At 28.2% G+C, this 24,722-nt stretch overlaps 1 long non-coding RNA gene across 1 annotated transcript; it reads right to left on the bottom strand.

Annotated features, from left to right (window-relative positions):
- Positions 1 to 1,177: 1,177 nt before the first annotated feature.
- LOC136076557 (uncharacterized) lies at positions 1,178 to 18,655 on the bottom strand. The gene is made up of 2 exons (XR_010636368.1): positions 18,478 to 18,655; positions 1,178 to 1,371 (listed from the first exon to the last, which is right to left on the bottom strand). It is a non-coding gene; the product is annotated as an uncharacterized LOC136076557 (long non-coding RNA).
- Between the last annotated feature and the right edge of the window lie 6,067 nt (positions 18,656 to 24,722).

Here is a 24,722-nt window from a genome sequence, read left to right as displayed (position 1 = left end):
ATTTTACGATTATAAGCCAATACATATATCTACGTGACCGAAACCTAAATCTCGAGTGACTTTATACAAACGTGACCTTAGTCTATTTTTTTTCGTTGGCATTACAAATATTATTTGTAGCTAATCTTCAACTCGCTACAATCTGACACTATAGTGTATTCTAATTACAAAAACTATAGATTTTTAATAAGACTTTGTGAACTTTTGTACGCTTGACTAATTGATTTTTTTGCCTTAATGATTTCGTTTTGAGCTTTATATACCCTTTAGGCTGTAGCAGTTTTAAGGCCAAACGCGTTTAAGTTAGTATATTATTTTACTGCTATTATGTTTTATTATTTTAAAAAATAAGTTAATTAAAAAAGCTAAATAACTAAACATAATAATATAATACATGATGCAATACTTTCCTTAGTAGTACGATTATATTAAACTGTATTAGCCGTATTATTTTATATTTTGAAATTGTATTTCGCTAAACAGTAAAAATTACAAAACAATATAGAAATTAGACTTTTTTAGAATGTTCAGAGTTTTCTTTTCAAGAGTATTTTTCTATTTTGTTTGTCATTACTACAATTGATTGCGGTTGGAACAAATCCTTTAAAAACTGATAAATATTGGTTCATTACGTAAATTTCCGCCGCCATAAACGTAAACTTTTAACACATTTTATTGCTAATGAAAGCAAATTTTTGTAAAGAAAAAAGCAACCACATTTCCCCCAACAACTTGCATTGATTATTTACTAAATTGTTTAGTAAATAATTAGTACAAGTCAAGTAAACGAAAAATTGAATTTTATATACAAGCCGAAGTGGACTCAATTGTCGTAAGCCCGTAAAACGGGTTTGCAATAAACTAATGTTATAGTAATAAAATATATAATAATAGATCATGATGATAAATAAATAGTAATGAGTTTACGTAGATAGTTCAACATAAAAGCATTTGTAGCATGATTATAAAAGGTTTTTAATGGAACACAGACAATCTTGTCGAAAGATTGTACCCATATGGGAAACCCATCGGGAACCCGCCGGATCTTGGCCGCAGTTTTCCTTTGGGGCCCATATGGATATGCCCGCCGGGTATCCTGTAAGGGTCCAACGAGGTTTACCCATTGCAAATCATGAAAAACTACGTTTAAATGTTTAAAATTTACACAAAAAGCAAATTTATATATAACTTGATTGGTTTATTTCAAAAAAAATAATTAAAATTACAGTCGAAATTAAGCAAACTTTTAAACGATTCTTTAATCGTGTTGTGAATGCTTTCAGGGTTATCTCGCGAATTGGAAGTTTTTCCATTGTTGTTTAAACGACTTATTAAAAAACCTCTTTACACAATATCTCTTTTCAATATGACCTGTAAAAAAATTAAATTTAACTGTTAGTCCTAAATTTTATAGGTAACATAAATTATTTTTAATATGTTATAAAACTCTTACGATTTCTCCTAAAACTCTTCAGATAAAAAATGCAATTTTCACCATTGAAGGTAGAAAAATATAATCTTTAATTTTATAACCGACATTTATTTGAACGTTTTAAAATGTACTTACAATAAATAAGCACATGCTTGTGATTCATATAATAAATTGATAACATTCCTTTAGTTACTGATAAATAAATTATATAAAAGTATTATATAAATATAATTTGATATTTATATTGAATATAATTTGATATATACTGTTTAAAACTTTATATATATATATATATATATATATATATATATATATATATATATATATATATATATATATATATATATATATATATATATATATATATATATATATTTATATCTTATAATACTAATTTAGGTGAGCAGTGTGACGTCATACTGAAATAGCCTGCTGTCGGGGGCTAATAATTTTTAAATCTAATCTTTAAAATAGAGCGAAACTTTTTTCATTTCACACTAAGGTTTCATCAATTAAGACTCATCAGAAACCTTATATAACAGTGCAGTGGCTCCTAGATCCAAGTACCCCCTCCTTCAAAAGGGCCCCAAAATTCTTAAAAATTTTTCCAATAAAAAAACAACCTTAAATTTGTAAAAGGGCCTCTAAATTTGCAAATGAGCCCCTAGGCATAGCTCTGCTTTTATATATATATATACAATATATATATATATATTATATAAATATATATATATATATATATATATATATATATATATATATATATATATATATAATATATATATATATATATTATATATATATATATATATATATATATATATATATATATATATATATATATATATATATATATATATATATATATATATATATATATATATATATATATATATATATATATATATATATATATATACAGTGGTGTACACTGGATTTTTAGATGTTTGAGTTTTGACATTTACAGGCATAGTGCAAACTCCAAACTTTTGTATGTTCATGCTTATATCAAAAAATAATGTTTTGCAAAGAACTAGGGTGATTGAAGTTTGGGAACAAAAAAACCCTAATTTTTGTATATATATATATATATATATATATATATATATATATATATATATATATATATATATATATATATATATATTATATATATATATATATATACAACCTGTAGATGTTGTCCTAAAGTTTTTTCCATATTTTGTTGACAAAAAGTAAAAATTAAAATGCAAGACCGGAATTTTTTTTTTTTATTTATTGATAGACTGCCTGCCCCAACCAAACCCTCAGTCGATGTAGCAACACTCCCTTGCGGGTCAGGCTAAAAGATAGTAGATGTAGCAGCACTCCCTTGCGAGTCAGGCTATTTGTCAGTCGATGTAGCAGCACTCCCTTACGAGTCAGGCTATAAGATAGTCGATGTAGCAACACTCCGCGCATGATTTACAGTAAAAAAAATAAAAATAAAAACATTTTATTAAAAAAAATAAAAATAAAAACATTGTTTATATTGTTAAAAACATTCAGAATGTTTTTAAAAACATTCTGGTCAATTAAATTTGCGTTTTTGTGGTTTTTTTAAAAAACGATTTATTTGTGATTAAATTAATGGTTTTTACTTTCGTCCAACACGAAAATGTTGGACGAAAGTCAAAAGTAATTAAAAGTGACGTATGTGTAAGAATCACTTTTTTCCTTCCGCTCTTCCCAAAGACAACAAACTATAGATCTATGTATATATATATATATATATATATATATATATATATATATATATATATATATATATATATATATATATATATATATATATATATATATATGCTATAATGTATATTTTTTAATTTTATTTTTAAATAAATATACATTATAGCATATATGTATATATATATATATATATATATATATATATATATATATATATATATATATATGTATATATATATATATATATATATATATATATATATATATATGTATATATATATATATATATATATATATATATATATATATGTATATATATATATATATATATATATATATATATATATATATATATATATATATATATATATATATATATATATATATATATGTATATATATAGTGGGTTGCATAAATATAGATTCAGTTGATTTTTAATATGATTTTTTTTATGTTTTTTTTAAATTTAAAGCAAACAAAAACGTTAATAATTCAAGTTGCTTTAAAATTTATTAACAGTAGTTTTATAATCAAAATAAGAAAAAAAAATTTTCAAAAAAAAAAAATTAAGACTTTTTTTTGAAAAAACTTTGACACATGCATGAACCCGTCTAGGCATAGATTCAACTAGTCGGATGCATAATTCTCTTGGAAATTCTTTCAAAAGCTTTTTTAACGCCTGCTGTAATTGTGCAGCACTGGCTATGCTCTCTTTGACCAATCTCTTGTCTATCCAAGCCCAAATATTTTCGATAGGATTGAGATCCGGAGAACGAGATGGCCAAGGCATGATCGTAACGTTTTTCTGATCAAGCCACTCTTTAATTGAGATTGCAGTGTGAGCTGTAGCGCCATCATGCTAAAAAATCCATGGTTGTCGTCTTCCATAAAAAGCTCTGGCTGTTGGCAAAAATTTACTTTTGAAGGTCTCTTTGTAGTTGTACTGGTTAATTCAGCCATTATAAATGTTGCATGACTCTGTTCCTTTATAGAAAAACATCCCCATATTTTAACTGATCCTCCTCCGCCTTGTACCCTTGGTATACAAAAACACTTTTTGAAATTTTCACCAGCCAGCCTCTTGATGATTAATCTTGACTTGCAATTTATCACCTCAAAATTGGATTTGTCGCTGAAAATAACTTTGGCCCAGTCTTCTACAGACCAGTGAAGTCTTTCTCTACGCCACTTTAATCTTTTTAGGCAATCTGAAACACGCAAAAGTGGTTTTCGAGCAGCAACATAGTAATCTAAGCCTTTCTTATTAAGACATCTTCATACAGTCCATCTACTAAAACTAACATTACCAGGCGTATTTGTGAACCCTTCAGCAAGTTCACAGTAAAAAATTTTAGGGTCTTGTCTAACCTTTCAATAGAGATAACTTTGGTCTCTTGAAATTAGCTTTAAAGACCTACCAAGCTTTGTTAAATCTTTGACACCATTATGTAGCTCGTGGTTTTTCAACGTAGTTTGCGAACATTTAAGCAAAACATTGCACATTTAAGCTATTTCTTGTTGGCTTTTTGTTTTATCTTTTAGCAGACCTACAATTTGCCATTGTACCTTGTCTGAAACAGCTTTTCTGCCCATTTTTGTCTTTTTGCTTTACCAAATAATTACCAATGTGAATTACTCAAGATATAAAAATGATAATTTTTTTTTATTTTACAAGAACGTTTTTATAGTTAAATTTTAGATCGTTAGGATAACATTTTGTTGAGATATTTCAACTTAAATTGTTAAATTTTAGTTGACTTTTAGTTGAGATAAATACAGGTATGTTCTAATTAAATTAATAATTACTCAAGGCTGGTTAACCTAACGAGTTCCAATTATATACCATTCAATAGAGAATCAATTAATTAAGACATTTAATACGCTTTCATTTGTATTAATTAGTTGGTTTCAAAGATAATTGTGAAAAAAACAAAAATTTCACACAAACAAAGCAGTGACTCCATATTTATGCAACCCACTGTATGTATAAAAAACGGAAAAAAAACACATCTAAACTTTTTACAGTATTTGTGTTAATAAGGTTAATATATTTACTAAGGAGGTAATCCACTGTTATTCAGGGTGGTAACCCTCCTACAAAAGACATCAAGAGGTAATCCACTGTTATTCAGCGTGGTAGCCCACTGATATATTTATAAAAAATATATATAAAAAAAACAAAAAAAACATGGAGTTCGACTATGAATGCTTAGAAGAGCAAAATTGGCCAACAATTCCTAGTGCATCTGCTGAAGTTACCAAAAATATGCATAAATGGTGTGGCAAAATATCATATATCGTTTCTGACCTTTTAAAGCGACTTAAAATTCTTAAAGATGAAAAGTTAAATGTCTCAATAGCAACATCAAATAAACCAACAACAATATTCACATATGCACAAGCAACATCAATTCAGCAAAATCAATCAAAACCAGAAGAAACTGAAGTGGTAATGATGGCAAAAATTACAAACGAGTTTAATAATAAAAAAAGAACTGAAAACAACATCATTATAAGTGGGATAGCTGATCATACTACTTTAGACAAACAAATTAATGAAGAAAATGATAAAATAACCATCGAAACATTACTAAAAGCAATAAAACCAGATTTTTCAATACAAATACAAAAAGAATAATTCGACTAACTAAAAATACTAAAAGACCAGAAGGACCACCTAACCTCATCTTAGTTGAATTGGAGAACAAAGAAACTCAAAATTATTTAATTAAAAATTCCAAAAAGTTAAATGATAATATCAACTTCAAAAATATCTTTATTAACAAAGAAAAAACTGCAAAGGAGAGATTGTTCGACAGTGAACTCAGAAAAGTTAGAAATACTAGAAACGCAGCACTTGCTCATGAAGTCGAGGGAACAAATGGGAGGCAACGATACAATGTGCATAATGGAAAAAAATATTATTAGGGTATACGATCAGGTGAACTCAAATGGATTGAAATCAAATCAGCATAATTTACATATAAAAATTAAAAGACCCTCTACATTAAACTTGGGTATACAAAATGTTCAATCTGCTATAAAAAAATCTGCTATCATTCATGATATAGTGCATAATCATTCTCTAGATATTTTTATACTCACTGAAACTTGGATAAAGTCGGACGACCCTCCTGCAATTCAAGAAGATATGGCCCCAACAGGCTTTAAAACAATTCAATACTGTCGATCAGATCATCGTGGAGGAGGCGTTGCAATAATATACCGGGACTACTTAAAAATCAAACCACTCTCGTTATTGTCTACCTGCCTGTCTTATGAACGTACATCTGCCAAACTAAATCTGGCAAATAATATCTACAATATTATTGCTATTTACCGATCAAATCCAATTATTCCAACAAATATTTTCTTTTTCAAATTATCTGATCTCCTAGAAGAACTTCAAACATTATCTGGAGAAATACTTCTGTGTGGCGACTTTAACTGCCCAGGTACTACTCCAACAACCTGCAATCCAAGACTTGATGAGATTCTAGAGACCTACAACATGATACAAAGAGTTCAATCTCCAACCCGCATATCATCTACTACCGGTATAGCCAACTTGCTTGATCTAGTAATAAATCAACATGATGACATTTCACTCAACAATATTCAAGTAACTGATGAGGGTATTTCAGATCACTATATGATTCGGGTTGCACTTTATCATCAACCTTCAAATAGTAAAACTGTTTGGTTTTCAAAACGAAACTTTAGAAAACTAAACTTGTCATGCTTTATAAAAGAATTGCAAGTGCCATGTTGCTTATCACCTGAAAACAATGTGGATGATTATGCTGAACAAATAAGAGCAAATATAACAACTGTTCTCGATCATTTAGCACCCATTCGGAAATATTCAATACGACCTGGTAAACATGATGATAAATGGTTATCTTCAGATGCCAAGAATAAAAAAATCAGACGTCCTAAACTGGAGCGTTGTTATAAAAAAACTGGAAACTTATCAGATAAAAAACTATATCGAATTGCATGCCGCGAGTCATCAGCAGCAATTCATAAATCCAGATGTAATCACTATAAGGCAAAACTAAATTCAGCATACGGTAGTCAGAAAGAAACATGGAATATTGCCAAGAAATTACTACATTCAAATAGTTCTAAAACTAAAAACACAATACCAGAAGCAAAATGCAATATAATAAGTCAATATTTCATAAACAAACTTGAAAGTATAAAAAATACTATCCAGAAAAGGCTTGCAAAAAACCCAAAATCCAAATTTATGCTCAAATAACACTAATTCCCAAAAAATCAGGACTAGCAGAATTTGACTTATCAAATCTACGCCCAATATCAAATCTCAATACAATTTCCAAAATTCTTGAAAAGCTTGCATTATCTCGTCTTCTTCCACACGTAACTTCATCTATTAACTTCAATCCTTTACAATCTGGTTTTAGATCGAATCACTCAACCGAAACAGCACTATTTAAGATATGCAATGACATCCTGCTAAGCATTGATGATGCTTTGAACACTATTCTCCTATCTCTTGGCATATCTTCAGCATTTGATACAATTGATCACAGCTTGCTGATTTCCCACATTAAAGATGAATTTGGTGTCACAGATATTGCACTAAAATGGCTGACATCATACTTGCACTCTCAAAAATCTTTTGTTTCTATTGGATCAACAAAATCTAGACTAATAGCAAGTTCAACAGGAGTACCACAAGGTAGTGTATTAGGCCTATTTTTATTTTCCATGTTTGTTTCACCTATATATCGTATTATAGCTAAACTCGGTACCAATCATCATCAATATGTTGATGATACCCAACTTTATACTGTCATCAACCCAGGCATAGATAGCATTAATGAAATCAATGTGTGTGCTGATGCAGTAACAAAGTGGTTTCTAGAAAATGGACTTCTGCTCAACCCAAATAAAACAGAAGCTGTTTTATTTGCATCTAGAAAACAAATTACCAAGCATAAAAATGATTCAAAAATTGTTATTTCTGGAACAACACTAACTACGATAAATTCAGTAAAAATCCTTAGCGTCACTCTAGATTCATCGCTCTTTATGGACAAGCACATAAACAACACTATTAAATCCTGCAATTACCATATTCGTGCACTTTGTCACATACGTCCATGTCTGACTAAAGAAGCTGCAAATACAATTGTATGTGGCATTGTTAACACTCAGCTTGACTATTGTAACAGTCTTTTATCTGGTACTTATCAAAAAAATATTAAAAAACTCCAACAAATTCAAAATAGCTTATCTCGAATCGTTTTCCATTCTCCTATTCATTTAAATTCAGAAATATTGCTGAAATCTCTTCATTGGTTACCAATAAATCAAAGAATAATCTATAAGATATCAGTTATCACATAAAATTTTATTATCTAAATCTCCTGCATATTTATTTGAACTCCTAGAAGTCTGAACTTCAAAACAAAAAACTAGATCATTAGACAGTTGTCAACTTACACGTCGTCAACAAAAAACTTCTCTGGGCTCAAATTCTTTTTGTATGACTGCACCTTGAATTTGGAATGGTTTATCTATGAACACGTGAAACTCAACCTCTTTAGAAACATTTAAAAAAAGACTAAAATATGAACTTTTTATAAACGCTTTTTCAAACTCATAGCCAACTTGTTTTAGTGCTTCTGAATTACTTCATCACTATTGTGATTGTTGTAAATAATGGCACTTTAATCTTTAATTATTATTATTATTATTATTATTATTATTATTATTATTATTATTATTATTATTATTATATATATATTTATATATATATATATATATATATAAATATATATATATAAATAAATATATATATAAATATATATATATAAATAAATATATATATAAATATATATATAAATATATATATATATATATATATATATAAATATATATATATAAAAATATATATATATATAAATATATATATATATATATATAAATATACATATATATAAATATATATATAAATATATATATATATATATATATATATATATATATATATATATATATATACATATATATATATATACATATATATATATATATATATATATATATATATATATATATATATATATGAATTTTGAATTTGATTTTATTTAGAATCAATAAATTTACAATCAATAATAATTTTTTTTTTTTATGTTTTTACAAATTCAATAATACTGTAAATTAGTCAATCATTGATTATAAAGTATATTGACGAAGAGATGCAACACCAGGCATTTCTATACTAACTAATGTTGAGTTGAGCGAGTGAGTGTCAATTGCTTCCTGTGGTAGCATATTCCAGGACGGTGTGACACGATTAGTATAAAAGTAATGTCGCTCTTCGCAATCACTAACAATTTGTCTGTGTAGCTGTTTATTGTGACTCCTCCTGCAATATACGTTGTTAGAGATCTTTTGAGGAACAAAAAAGTTAACATCATCAATTTTATTTTTAATTTTAAATTGTTCAATAAGATCTCTTCTAGCTCTTCTTTCTTCCAGTGTTGTCACTCTAAATATATTTAAGCGTTGCTCATATGGGAGATGTTTGATTGAGGAAACTTTTGTCGCTCTGCGCTGAACTCTTTCAAGCATATTGATATCCTTTTTTAGGTGAGAAGACCATGCTTGAATAGCGAATTCCAGGTGTGGGCACACATATGTGATGTAAAGCGTTCGCCAGAGATAAATGCTTCTGCTTCGGAATACTTCTTTTAGTAGGCCCAATTTGTAATAGGCTACTGAGACTGCAGACTCTACCTGGGCACGGACTTTGAGGTCATTTGATATCAGAATACCTAGATCTCGTTCAGTTTCAGTTTCCTCCAGGTTTCGACGAGTGCCTTCTATGTTCGTCATTGAATAGACTTGATTAGATTTTCTGTTACCTCAACCAACATGCATTGTTTTGCATTTTTCCACATTAAAGAACATCAACCATTTGTGAGACCATTTTATGGCTTGATCAATGTCTGATTGTAAAGCTAGCATATCTTCATTCGATTTTATCATGTTCATAATTTTACTATCATCTGCGTAGAGTTTGAACTGGCTGGTAATGTTGTCCGGCAGATCATTTATAAATAGTACGAAAAGGAGAGGGCCAAGGACACTTCCTTGAGGGACGCCACTTGTAACTTTTTTCCAATCTGATGTGAATATTTTAGCAGTTGAGTGAGTAACAATGACAACACGCTGTTGTCTATTTTTAAGCCAAGCATTTATCCACATGAGTGCTTTCCCGCTGATGCCATATGCTTTCAATTTGCTCAATAGGCTATTATGTGGGACTTTATCAAATGCTTTTGCAAAATCAGTGTAAATCATATCGACTGGATACTTCTTGTGTGCAGCTTCTGTGAGGAAGTCAAATATTTTGCATGGTATGGAAGTCAAATATTTTGCATGGTGAGAGAAACTGGTCTATAATTTGATGCTCTTAGTTTGCTTCCTTTCTTGAAAATGGGCGTGACGTTAGATTTTTTCCACAGGTCTGGTATAGTGCTGGTTGAGAAAGATTTCTTGAAAACTAATGTTAGTGGCAATGCGAAAGCTTCTGCGCAGTGTTTGAGTACACGAGGGTGAACATTATCAACACTAAGAGATTTAGATTCATCTAGGTTTGCGAGTCGAGCACGAATATCGTTGATTGAAAAGATATTCTCGTCTAATATACATTTTTTGTCAGTTCGGGGTTCTAATTCCGGCACAGGTCCGTCTGGCTCGTTGACAAATACTGATTGGAAATAATTGTTCAGGGTTGTGCAAATAATTTGAAGATCTGTTGAAATTGTTCCATCAATCAATATATATATATATATATATATATATATATATATATATATATATATATATATATATATATATAAATATAAATATATAAATATATATATAAATATATTTATATATATATATATATAAATATATATATACATAAATATATATATATAAATATATGTAAATTATGTTAGTGTATTTTACAAATAGAGTGCTCAATGTTCTTAAAGAACAGAGCAATAATAAATTAGTCATCAGGAAGAGTGTGAACTCTTCCTGATGCTCCAGCAATGGTGAAACTTCAAGTTGAAGAAAAAAGTTAGATAAGTATTTTTTACTAATTTATATATAAATATATATATATTAGAGGTATGACTAAAATTTTTTTTTGGCAATTTTTGGTTTCCCATGCCACTATGAGTGGAGAAATTTCATTTTAAAACTGGAAATACCATTTGAAAGTGTTAAATCTTAAAAAAGTTCACCCCCTAAGCTGAAAACTGTTTTCTCCCATCTACACTATGAGTCATAAAAAACATGCCACTGAACTTTCTACCATAAATTTGTCAAATTTGGTCTGATGCCTAACAAAATTTCAGGTTTTGTTAAGAATTGAATTGCAGAAAAACATTCGTCTGATGGCGACCCAATTCTAAAAACTGACTGTACACGAACACTCCAAACTTCAACAACAGAAAAATTGTCTGATTTCTTATATAGAAGTTAAAATTAGTTTAAAAATTCTAGGTTGAGACAATAAAAAAGAATTTCAAAAGTAATATTTTATATTAGTCAAGTATTGTTCTTGTTCTCTACTTGAAGAAGACACCATTTTTAAAATCGGTTCACAATGAGCAAAGTTATTGCAATAAGTTCAGTGGCATGTTTTTTTATGACTCATAGTGTATCTATTGTTAGATACAGTACAGTTTAAGGTATCACAGCTTCAGTTTATTGCTGGTGTGATTTTGCTAAATGTATGCATTCTTATTACATAATCTTTCATATTATATATTATGTTTGTTATCATCACCTGACTTTTGATATTTTATAAACTTCTTTTGATAACCTAAACTCATAAGATTTGTTTATTTGCAGATAATTAAATTTACACTCAAATTATAATTCGACAAGACTATAGTCAAGATGTCTAAAAATATTCTTTCTTCAGATTTGAATAAGAAACTATGGGAATCAAATTTGGTTAGGTTTGAAACAGCCAAGAATTCAAGAAAGTATGCAAAGATTGTTGACAGTCTTGATCAAATGAACAAAATGCCAACAGAACAGCATATCCTGGACAGATTTAAGTGTTTGACTGCAAATGTGAAAAGTAGACAGGAGAGAGTTGTGATAGTGGTTAAAGAAGTAAAAATTTTATGGAAAAAACTGAATCTTCCAATTCAAAAAGGCAAATCTACAGTGGAGAGAAAAATTGAGAATGTACTAAACAAGTATGAAAAAGACAGCAGAAAACCAGGAACGCAAGACTTTACCAACTTGTTCAACGTAACTGATGAAAATGGAGAATGGTTGTGCCAGGAAGATAAAGCCTTCTATAATCTTCAGATGTCAACAAATGGTAGAGCTGGCTACTGCACCACAATTGAAGATACACAAGGAGTTCATCCTAGAAAATTAAAGTTGATTAAGCAAAAAGTCAGTCAAGATACTAAGGATGACTTAAGCAGTAAAGATGAAGAATATTTTAGCACTGAAGAAGAAAAACAAGATTCTGACAGTGGTTCTCAAGATTCAGAGGCTACAACAACATGTAAAAGACAAAAAAATGATTATGCAATAAATTTGGTGACAAAAGCAAAACTGAGTTCAAGAAAGGCACACACAGTCTGCAAAACTCTTGCAAAAGATGGAATTTCTATTCCAACTCCAAGTCAAAGTGGTGTTTACAAAGCTACAATGAAAGCAGGAGAAAAATTAAAAGAACATTTTATTGAAACTCTAAGAAACGAAAACTTGAGCTTGCACTTTGATGGGAAGCACATAAAGAATACAGAGTACGAGGTTGCAGGGGCGTGGTGGCTCTAAAAAGCCCATGCGGGATTTTTATTAAAAGGCCTATATATGCGGGATTTTACCATATATGCTTGATGTAAAGGCCCATACGAAAAATTATATATATATGTATATATATTATATATATATATATATATATATATATATATATATATATATATATATATATATATATATATATATATATATGTTTATATATATAAATATATATATATATTTATATATATATAAATATATATATATTTATATATATAAATATATATATTTATATATATATATATATGTAAAATTTATATTATTGTTTGCAAAACTTCAAAATAAAAATGGTAACAACACAATGTAGCGACCACGTTTTTGTTTTGATTTTCTTAAAACACAACTTTACCGCAAGCAAATACGATTAGTATTTTATTGTTTGAAGAACATAGCCTAACACAAAATTAAAAGTCAAAGATTTTAATTTTTCTATTACTATATAATGATATATATTTCATTGTACAATAATATAAATTTTTTTAAATCATGTATAATTTTTTTTCTAAAATAAATATTGAAAATCTTGAAAAATAAGAAATTCTTTTTATTTTATAAAAAAATTCATTTTAGTTTATGCTTTTGTTTAATTCGGTGTTTTAACTTTTTTTAACATTTTCGCATAAACAGTAAAAATGCCGCTCTTAAAATGGTGCCGTTATTGACATAGTTTAAACATAAAAGTTTTTATAATGTGGTTTCATTTAGCAGTTCATCATCCTATTTTAAATCTGTCTGAGGACAGGATATTACGGACTGATTTCTTTATTTACATACAATAATATAAACTGTATAAAAATAAAAAAACTTTATTTATTATTAAAGAAGTTTATATCTGTTTCGAAACGTTACAAAAATGTAAAACATGAGTTCGATCCTTATTTATATAAAACATAGTTTAAAATTTAACACTAAAACATTTTTTTGAAATAAATTAAAACGCAATACAATTACTATATAGTAATTGTATTGCGTTTTAATTTATTTAAGAAAAATGTTTTGGGGTTAAACTAAGTTAATTCAAGTCCAACAATAATAATAGCTATTATTATTGTTGGGCCTGCGGACTAAATTTATTTTGTCAACATTAGGATCGTTAAAAACCGTTTATGGGTTCATTATTTTCTCATGAAAAAAATATCATAATTAGTCTCAAAACATCTACTTTGTTTTCAGAGCAATATTATTATTATGCAAAATACTAATATAATTGCGCTCAAACTCGAAGACTTTTTAAATCAAGTGATTAATAAAATTTAATTTGTGCTTACATAAATATTTTAAATGATTGTGGAATTTCTTTAAAATATAGAAACAATTAAAATTTGCCAAAAGGCCCATACTTAGATGAAAAAGTGAAAAGCCCATGCGGGAATCCCGCTTAGCCTCTGGGGCCACCACGCCTCTGCGAGGTTGTAGTTCTAAAAAATGAAAATAGAGAAGTTAAACTAGCAGTTCTTGCACTGATCAATGGAAAAGGTGAAACAATATTCAATGGAATAAAAACTGTGCTTGATGAATATAAGCTATGGCATGCAATTAAGTTAATAATTTCTGATACAACCTCTGCAAATACAGGAAAATCTGTTGGGGCAGTCACACTACTACAGAAGCATTTTGTTAAGCTTGGATTAGACAAACCTCTTTATATTGGATACCAGCATCATGTTCTTGATACATTACTAAAACATGTGATGAAAGATTATTTTGAAGCAGCAACAACCTCGTCTAATCTCAATTATTGGTTCATTAGCAGAATAACAGAAGAGTACCAGCAACTGAAAGCATCTTTTGACAATTCTGGAGATGCTCTGAAGGAAGAAGAAGAAATTGTTAGGAGAGATGATATGACTTTCCTTCATCACTTGATCACTTGTTACAGACAGTTTAAGAAAATAGGATGTTTCCCTAAAGTAAATTTCAGAACTTTGCCAAATATAAGCAATGCAAGATGGAATAGCCAAGCAATCTATGCTTTGCTAGCTTATATTTTACTTCCAGAATTTTGACAGTCAGCCAAAGGTCAGTCATCATGTAACTTTATTAGTGGCACGTGGAGTGACATCTGGTTTTCTGGTCAGGTTTATAATCAGGATAACTACAATAATTTGGCAGCCGTTTGCAAAGATCACTCAAAGGCAGTAAAGACTTTAAGGACTTTTTGGTCGGTTGAGCCGACTCCAATCCCAACTCAAAGGTCAAACATTTGTGCTGAACGTGCAATTAAAGTTTTGCAGGATTTACTTCCATTGTGCAACAGCATTGAAAATATTAACATTAAATTTCTTTTGACAAATGAACACTAAAACCTGTATGTTTGTATTTCTGATTAAAAAAACCATTTTGTACAATGTATAATTGTATATATTTTTATAAATTTGAATAAAGGGGGTAACATTTTTTTAATGTTGACACTTGCCATTGGATTTTTCTTGATCTTTGCATTAAAACTCCACAAAAAATAACATGGGGATAGGGTCTTAAAAAATTGTCATATCCCTAATATATATATATATATAAATATATATATATATATAAATATATATATATATATAAATATATATATATATATAAATATATATATATATAAATATATATATATAAATATATATATAAATATATATATATATATAAATATATATATATAAATACATATATATATATATATATACATATATATATATATATATATATATATATATATATATTATATATATATATATATATATACATATATATATATATATGTATATGTATATATATATATATATATATATATATATATATATATATATATATATATATATATATATATATATATATATATATATATATTTAAACAACTTTAAAAAGTATTCTACACAATAGAGTGTTCAATGTTCTTAAAAGAACAGAGCAATTATATTAGTAGTAGAAAATCACTTAACAAAATTTTTTTCCATTTAACACTGTGTTTCATCAACAAAGATTCATCAGAAATGCTTTTCTGATGAATCTTTGTTGATGAAACACAGTGTTAAATGGAAAAAAATTTTGTTAAGTGATTTTCTACTACTAATATATATATATATATATATATATATATATATATATATATATATATATATATATATATATATATATATATATATATAGTTCTATAGTTTGTTGCATTTGGGAAGCACGGAAGGAAAAAAATGCTTCTTACGCCAACACATACGTCACTTTTATTTACTTTTGACTTTCATCCAACATTTGCGTGTTGGACGAAAGTCAAAACCATTAATTTAATTACAAATTAATCATTTTTTAAAAAAACCACAAAAACGCAAATTTAATTGACCAGAATGTTTTTAAAAACATTCTGAATGTTTTTAACAATATAAGCAACGTTTTTTTTTTTTTTTTTTAATAAAATGTTTTTATTTTTATTTTTTTTTACTGTAAATCATGCGCGGAGTGTTGCTACATCGACTATCTTATAGCCTGACTCGCAAGGGAGTACTGCTACATCGACTGACAAATAGCCTGACTCGCAAGGGAGTGCTGCTACATCGACTGACAAATAGCCTGACCTGCAAGGGAGTGCTGCTACGTCTACTATCTTTTAGCCTGACCCGCAAAGGAGTGCTGCTACATCAACTGAGGGTTTGGTTGGGGTAGGCAGTCTATCAATTAATAAAAAAAAAATTCCGGTCTTGCATTTTACTTTTTACTTTTTGTCGACAAAATCTGGAAAAAACTTTCTGACAACATATAATAGTTATATATATATATATATATATATATATATATATATATATATATATATATATATATATATATATATATAATATATATATATATATATCCTCAAACATAACCTATTTGACCCAGGATTCATCTGCTTTTTAACTAAACCATTTTTTTTTTGTAATTTCAAAACAAATCTCCTTCATTAGCTGAAACAAAACATTCGAAACCTTGATAATTTTAAATTGTTAACAGTGTCTCAATACAATGGTTACTGATCCATCAAAATTAGGAATACTAAATTTCTGTTTATATCCTTGTACGTGTTTATTTTAGCAACTTTTTGTTCTTTGAACAAGCTTTTTTAAATATTTGAACAAGGGACATCTATCAAGTAGTTAAAATTTAACTGTATCATTTCCTATATATATTAAAGAATGCCCCTTGTAAACTAGTTGATCCTTACCGTAAAGTTCACCAAATAACTGCACAAAATAAGTTAGTAACTGACAAGCAAAATCATAATATTTTTTCAACAAAATAAAACATAAAATTAGAACTGCAACTGAAAGTACTAAAAAGTTTGAATAGATTTTTGGCTAAATTATCCCCTTTAAACAACGGGCCCAATGTATACTAAAAAAAGTCTAAGTTCAGTTGCTCTCCATTTTTTAATATCTAATTAAGACCTTGCTTTTCTAGAAAATTTTCTAGGAATGTAATGACATATCTGGAAAAATCCACTAGATAAAGTATTGAATGTAATCTGAGACAATTTACAACATTTGGGCCATTTAACCATAAGTTGATTAGTCTTCGCACACCCCTAAGCATACTAGATTCATTAAGTCTAAAGGAAACTTTGTCACCATGTCAAAATTTAATTCCATTAAATTTTGACAGAATGCTTTTGATGACAAAAATCTGAATCAGTGCTTAAAATTGATGAAATATGTGGGAGTATTATCTTGCCACACCACTCTCCTTTATGAACACAATGCTTACATCAGTTATAACCATTGTGCCCCTAATACACTTAACAAACGCTCTAGCTAGTGCATCACATATGATAACAGCAAGATTGATTTCATACTCAATATTTTAATAGATAAAACCATCTTTTAGAAGAATTTTGAACTCTACCAAAAAATTATTAGCCTAGGCTCTGACAGCAACATTTATAAACAGCAAAAACATTTAGCAAATTTTTTTTTTAATTTTTTACATGTATGTTTAAATTTTGTCACTACTTTAGATTTTCACTGAATAATTTCCTACATGTTTTTTTTTAATAAAATATTTATGGAGTATTATTCTTTTTTATCAGCTATCACACTGATTAAACTGACTTCATCAGCTTCAGCTTTAATTTGAACCTAATGAGTTTAAAGCTGAAGCTGAAATATCAACTGCAACCCCTACTTTATAGAAAACATAGTTAATGTGATTTATATACTTTATCATAATACATGTGTTTTTTTTGTACTTGAATATTTATTTTTTTATTTTATAATACATGTTTTTTTTTAATGTTTTTTTATAATAATATTTTATACTTAGGAAATTATTGAATTGCGGAAATTCTTTAGATAAAAATAATATTATCTTACATTACCCTAATCGTGGTAATAAACAAAAGTAATATTTACTCCAATCATTATATTTGTCCCCCAAAGTTCATACAATTCTATTATACATAAGTATCTCACTAATTCTAATAAATAAAAATTATTACCATTATTATTATAATTATATTTACTAACCTGTCATTATTAATATCTATCAAAAATACATTCTGGTTGTTGAAGTCACTTATATTCATATCAGTATGCAAATATTGTTAACAGTCAGAGTGCACCAAGCAGAAATATTCTTAAACATGCTGCAAAATACAAGATATATATAAGATACATATCATATAAGACCTATGACCTGGAACTTAATACTTTTATTCCATCATTTTAAAATTACGTTATGGAAAACAAAAACAGTGTTCAACTTACTATAACTCAGTTATAATAAATAAGCATATGGTCATGGTCATGGTCATATAATAACTTTTTTTAGCTATCATTATTCATGTTAAAGTTATCAAGTTAAATTAAAGTTTTATAATTAAATTTTGAATGCAAAAGTTCATATCAATAGAAATCTTATCAGTATTGTAAGCATAAGTTAAGTATAATAAGTATTTACAAGTATAAGTATTGTAAGTATAAGTTATTATTAATACTAATAACTCACATATAAGTTAATATATAATCATATATATTATATTATATATAATAATTATACAATATACAATATATTACATATAATATATTAATTATATTATTTATAATAATATAAAAAAATATATAATTATACATAAATAACTTATATATAAATAATTTATAACTTATACATAATAATATTATGTATATTATGATATTATTGTTAATATTACAAGTGTTCAATTTTAAATCAAAGTCAAAAAATATCAATGCTTAAAAAATGGTAGATAATAACAATAAAGCCATTTTTTGCATTTATATGTGAACACCTAATATCTATATCTCACGGTGGGTAAACTTCGTTAGCATCAGACATTTTGCTTGCATAAAATATAGAAAAATCAATGGAAAAGAGTGGATCTGTAAAAACAATTTTAAAGCTTTTAATTCCCTAAATAAAACCTACCATCACAACATTCGTCTGTTTGCTCTTTTTAAATGTTTCTGACTAAACCAAAGTTTTGATTAAACTCAAAGCAGTTATTACCATCCTTAGCAGAAATAAAACTTTATATTTTGATCATTTTAAAAATGCAAACAGTGCCTCAATGGATAAGTTACTTCATGTTTAATAGTTACTGGGGCATATGTTAAACATATATGTTAAACTTTGTAAATTTTTTTTTTTTTAATATAAAAAAATTCTTTTATAATGGTAATAAATGAAATTTTAAAACAACGTCTTTTGAATGGCGTTAACAATGCTGTTTAACGCATGCGCGTTTGACATTTTAACTCATGCGAATTAAAATAATAAATTCGTGGTTTACAATATAAGGGGTCGTCCATAAAGTACGTACGCCAAAAATTTTGAAATTTGACCCCCCCCCCCCTCCCCCCTGTTGCCATGCGTACTTTTATGTCCTCACCCCCCCTTAAAAGTACGTACGTTTCTCAAATACCCCCCCCCCTCAAATATCCCCCCCCCATCCCTCCTGTTTTTTTTTTCTTAATTAAAAAGTTTAATTAAAAAAAAAAAAGACGGAGGGTACCTTAGATACTTTATACTACCCCAAAGCTTTTTGCTTACGCATTTTGAAAACGTCTTTAAGTATAAATGCAAATAATAATTTAAATAAATTTAAAATTTATAAATGTAAGTGTGTATTTGGGCGAAAGGTTTATGCGGCGGCAATAGTCGACGGAGATCGAGGTTCGATTCTCGGTGAAATCTAGGAAAACTTTTTTTGTTTTTTTAACGAATCAAATGTAAATAAACTATACTTAAGGTGGACGTTTTTTTCAGGCACCCCTCTTTTGTAAGTAAAAAACGAGTCTAAGGTGAGATCAGTAATATTGAAAACAAAGGGTAAAACCCAGTGGGAGGGAGCAACAGCAAATTTTGTGCCCTTTTGCTATTTTAAGAAACTTTTTATTTTAGCAAAACCTAGCGGTCTTTGAGACGCCATTGACACGTTTTTTTTGGGGTGACTCCGTCCCATCAACCACGGCCCTCAGGTCTTACTCAGGGCCAGTATATAAGGGCGGGCATGTGTGCATGGGCCCCCTCAGGATTTTTTGATGTTTTGATTTTTGATGATAGAACACTTTCACACAACGTGCAAACTTAAGTTTGTTAATATGCCAAATGAGGTTGCCTTGCAAAAAATTTGGATGGCGGAGGCCATCCAAATTTTTTTCCAAATCTAAAAGTTATAACCATGCAAAATTTACACCCCTCTCATTTTGGGGGTCGGGAGGGTAAGCGTTTTAAGGCTTTTTGTTCACAGGCCTCCGCCATCCCGATATTTTGCAAGGCCTCCTCATTTGGCATAGGTATAAACAAACTTAAGTTATGAGTTTGCACGATGTGTGAAAGTGTCCTATCTGGAACATCAAAAAATTCTGAGGGCGCCCATACATGTGTGTGCATAGAGGAAAACTATACCCTCTACTTCATATACCATACATCTTTTTATGTTGGCAAACTAGAATCTTTAGTCAGAATGTAACTTTTCTATTGATTAGCTGGTTAATTGTGATAAATTAGAAAATCGAAGTACGTACTTTTAAATTGAACCCTCCCCCCCCCCTCCCATACGCTTTCGTACGCTTTTTGAAGACCCCCCCCCTCCCCCCTATGAGCGTACGTACTTTATGGACGACCCCTAATGTGCTGGCTATTAACCCATGCATTTAAAAAATATACGCAAGTCCGTCGCACCACAGGGCTACTAGGGACTTGCTTGTCGTTGTCGTTGAAAATATATGTTATTTGTTGAAAATATATATCAACATATATTAGTAGTACTATGTAGTTGTAAGGAAACTCGCAGAAGACTAAGAAAAGTCTTTTCATCGAGAACCTTTAAAATACAAAATAAACTAAAAATTTAAAGAGTAAAGACACACATTAATTTTTTGAGGTCTACTGTTCAGAAAAAATTTAAATATGTATAGTTGCTAACATTTTTTATTTTTTTATTTTTTTATATTTTATGTTTTATTTCTTTTTTATTTATTTTTATAGCTTAAATTGTTCTTTTTACATTTTATTATATTAATTGTTCTTTTATATTTAATACATATCGATAAAATTGGTTTTGTTAATTATGAGATCTTTTAGTTTTTTCTTCAGGGCAATAAGATTATCCAATTTAGTAAGTTCTATATTTTGAGGTATTGTTTTGTTGTATAAATAGGGGCCACGGTATACAATTGAAAATCTCGAAAATTTTGTTTTTTTTATGGACAATGTAAAGTTTCCAGTTCCTCGTGTGGTATATCTGTTGGCGTTGGTTTGAAAAAAGTTATTAGTAAAATGAGTTGGGACAAGTCCGAGCTTATATTTGAGCATAAATAAAGCATTTTGGTAGATGTTAATTTGATAGATATTTAAAGCATTCAAGTTTTTAAGTAAAGGATCGGCATGAGTGAATTTATTTTTATTATAAATCAATCTTGATGCGTGTTTTTGGTGTGTATATAGAGAACTTAATTTAGATTTATTTGTACTTCTTCAGGCAATATTAGCATATGTTAGATAACTTTGTATATAAGAAAAGTAGAGAACTTTCAGATTCTCCTGGGAAAGTATAGTTTTGACTTTGTAAAGTATGCCGATACTTTTTGATATTTTTGTATTTAATGTTTTTATATGGGGTTTCCAAGAAATCGTTTCGTCAATAATTATCCCAAGAAATTTAATAGTTTCAGTTCTTTCGATGTTTATGTTATCAATTTTTAGTAATGGTAGCATGCTTGGTATTTTGTTTTTTTGTTGGTTGGAATGAAACAAGATGTATTTTGTTTTTTCTTGATTTAAAGATAATTTATTTACTTTAAACCAAATGTTTAGACTCTCAAGGTCATCATTTGCAGATTCAAAGAGATTTTCAATTGATGCTGATGAATAAAATAAATTTGTGTCATCAGCAAACATTATTGCATCAAGTTATTTTAGTGATTGTGGAAGATCGTTAATATAAATTAAAAATAAAAGAGGACCAAGAATGGAACCTTGGAGAACTCCGCATTTTATTTTTAGTAAATTAGAATACTTATTATCGTTCGAAATAACACATTGTTGTCTGTTGCACAGATAACTTTTAAACCAATCTAGGCTAGTATTTTTTATTCCGTATTTTTCCATTTTTTTTAGTAAGATATCATGATTAATTGTGTCAAATGCTTTGGATAGGTCTATAAAAGTTCCTAATACAAATTGCTTTTTATTAAAAGAATCACTTATGCTATTAACTAAATCTAAAATTGCATGTTCTGTTGAGTGCTGTGCTTGAAAGCCGAATTGTTTTTTATTTAAGAACTTGTTTTGAATTAGGTATTCATATAATCTATTATAGATTATTCTTTCAAGTATTTTAGAAAAGGTTGGAAGTATTGAGATTGGTCTGTAATTGTTTATTAGAAATGTTTCACCGGTTTTAAAAATAGGTACAATTTTAGCTACTTTTAATTTATCTGGTACAGTTCCTGTTATAATTGATGATTTAAATATTTCGAAAATAGGTTTGCGTATCTCCGAAAAGACATTGACGACGATATTACTGCAAATGTCATCTATACCTGGGGACTTGTTTGTTTTAAGAAAGTTTATTGCATTTTCGAGTTCATCAATTTTTAGTTCTTTAAATATTAATTCGTTGTTGACACTAGTTAGATAAGTTTCAAATGAGTTGTTTGGACAATTGACTTTTGAAGCTAGATTTGGGCCTATGTTGACAAAAAAACTATTAAATTTTTCTGAAATTGCATTATTATTGTCATACTCTTTATTATCTATGACAATTTGAGCAGGTAAACTATTTATTTTGCAGGTTTTTATCCCAATTATTTCTTTCATGATATCCCAAGTTTTCTTAATATCACCATTTGTGTTTTTTATTTTATTTGAGTAATAGTTTTTCTTTGAATTTTTTTTAATTTTTTCAAACAAGTTTTTATACTGTTTGTAAACATTTAGGTTTGCCTCATTTCTATTTTTTAAGTATTTAATATAAAGTTTTTGTTTTTTTTTTGAGGATTTTTTAATACCTTTGGTGATCCATGGACATTTTAAATGTTTTTCTTTTATTAATTTTACTTTAATTGGGAAGTGCATATTATAGCTCTTTAGGAAAATTTTTTCGAAGTTATTATAAGCAGAGTTAGTGTGCCCAAGATTGCATTCATGGTATACCTTATCCCACTCTTCTGCCGACAGTGAGACAAAAACTTTAAGATGTCATCCAATCGGTCACGTAAGCTTTCACAACTGTTCCTAGTGGAGCGCCGTGCGCTTATGAGTCTTTAAAAGGCACTCTCGGAAACTCCATAAACGGAGAAATTGCGTTTCCAACAGCATTTACTGTAGCATTGTAAATAATTTATCTCTCTCTCTACTTAATTCAGTAGAAATTATTTAAGTAACTTTTTTATTTTGTTTATCGTTTTTACTGGCAATAACTTTTATATTTCCCACTTTTTGTACTGTACAACACCTGTACACCTGTCTTACCAGCATTATAGATGTCATTAGGACTAAAATTGTATTTTTTAAGAATTTTCTACAGTTTTTAAAAAATTCTGCGACATTTTTTAATTCAAACTTATGCGGACAAGATGGTTGCTTTTGGTCTACGTAAATAAAGAGCTTCGCATCTATTCATTAAACCATACAACCAATCTTCTCCAGCAGTAAGATTTTTTCCCATGAAATATATGAAACAATTTTTCTATTATATCCACTGAGACAACTTCATGCTTTAATGAGCACTTTATTTGGTTTTCCTGAAGATTGTGGACATCTTCGTAAAGGTCCTTATCAAGGTCTCTTAAGGACTGACCTAGAAGCCGAAAAAAAAAAAAGAAAAAAAAAGCAACATAAGTTAATACTGAGTAGTAAAGCGTGATTGTTTTTTAATTTCTATTTTTATCATTAAAATAATTGAAAATTAACATTATGTTTAATATAATATTATGATATTACCCGATACAACACGGTATTACAGGTACCGAAAAAAGTTTAGAACCACTTAATAATTTTAAGTAATTTCATTATTTTTCAATGTATGAAACTAATATTGAACTTTGATGATAAATTATATATATATGATTTGCTTTAATAAAAAACCTAAAGTAATTTACACCGCATTCAATTGCATACACATTAAGCGATCAATAAACAAACACACACAAATGTATTGAATTCAAATGAAAATAAATACATTTTAAACATTTAAACTTTTTAAAAATACATTTAAACAAAGCAATATAAATATTTATATCAATATTTA

The sequence above is a fragment of the Hydra vulgaris genome, chromosome 02 (genome assembly GCF_038396675.1).
Source record: "Hydra vulgaris chromosome 02, alternate assembly HydraT2T_AEP".
In the NCBI taxonomy this organism is placed as follows: domain Eukaryota; kingdom Metazoa; phylum Cnidaria; class Hydrozoa; order Anthoathecata; family Hydridae; genus Hydra; species Hydra vulgaris.
This window is presented reverse-complemented; position numbering and strand designations above follow the sequence as displayed.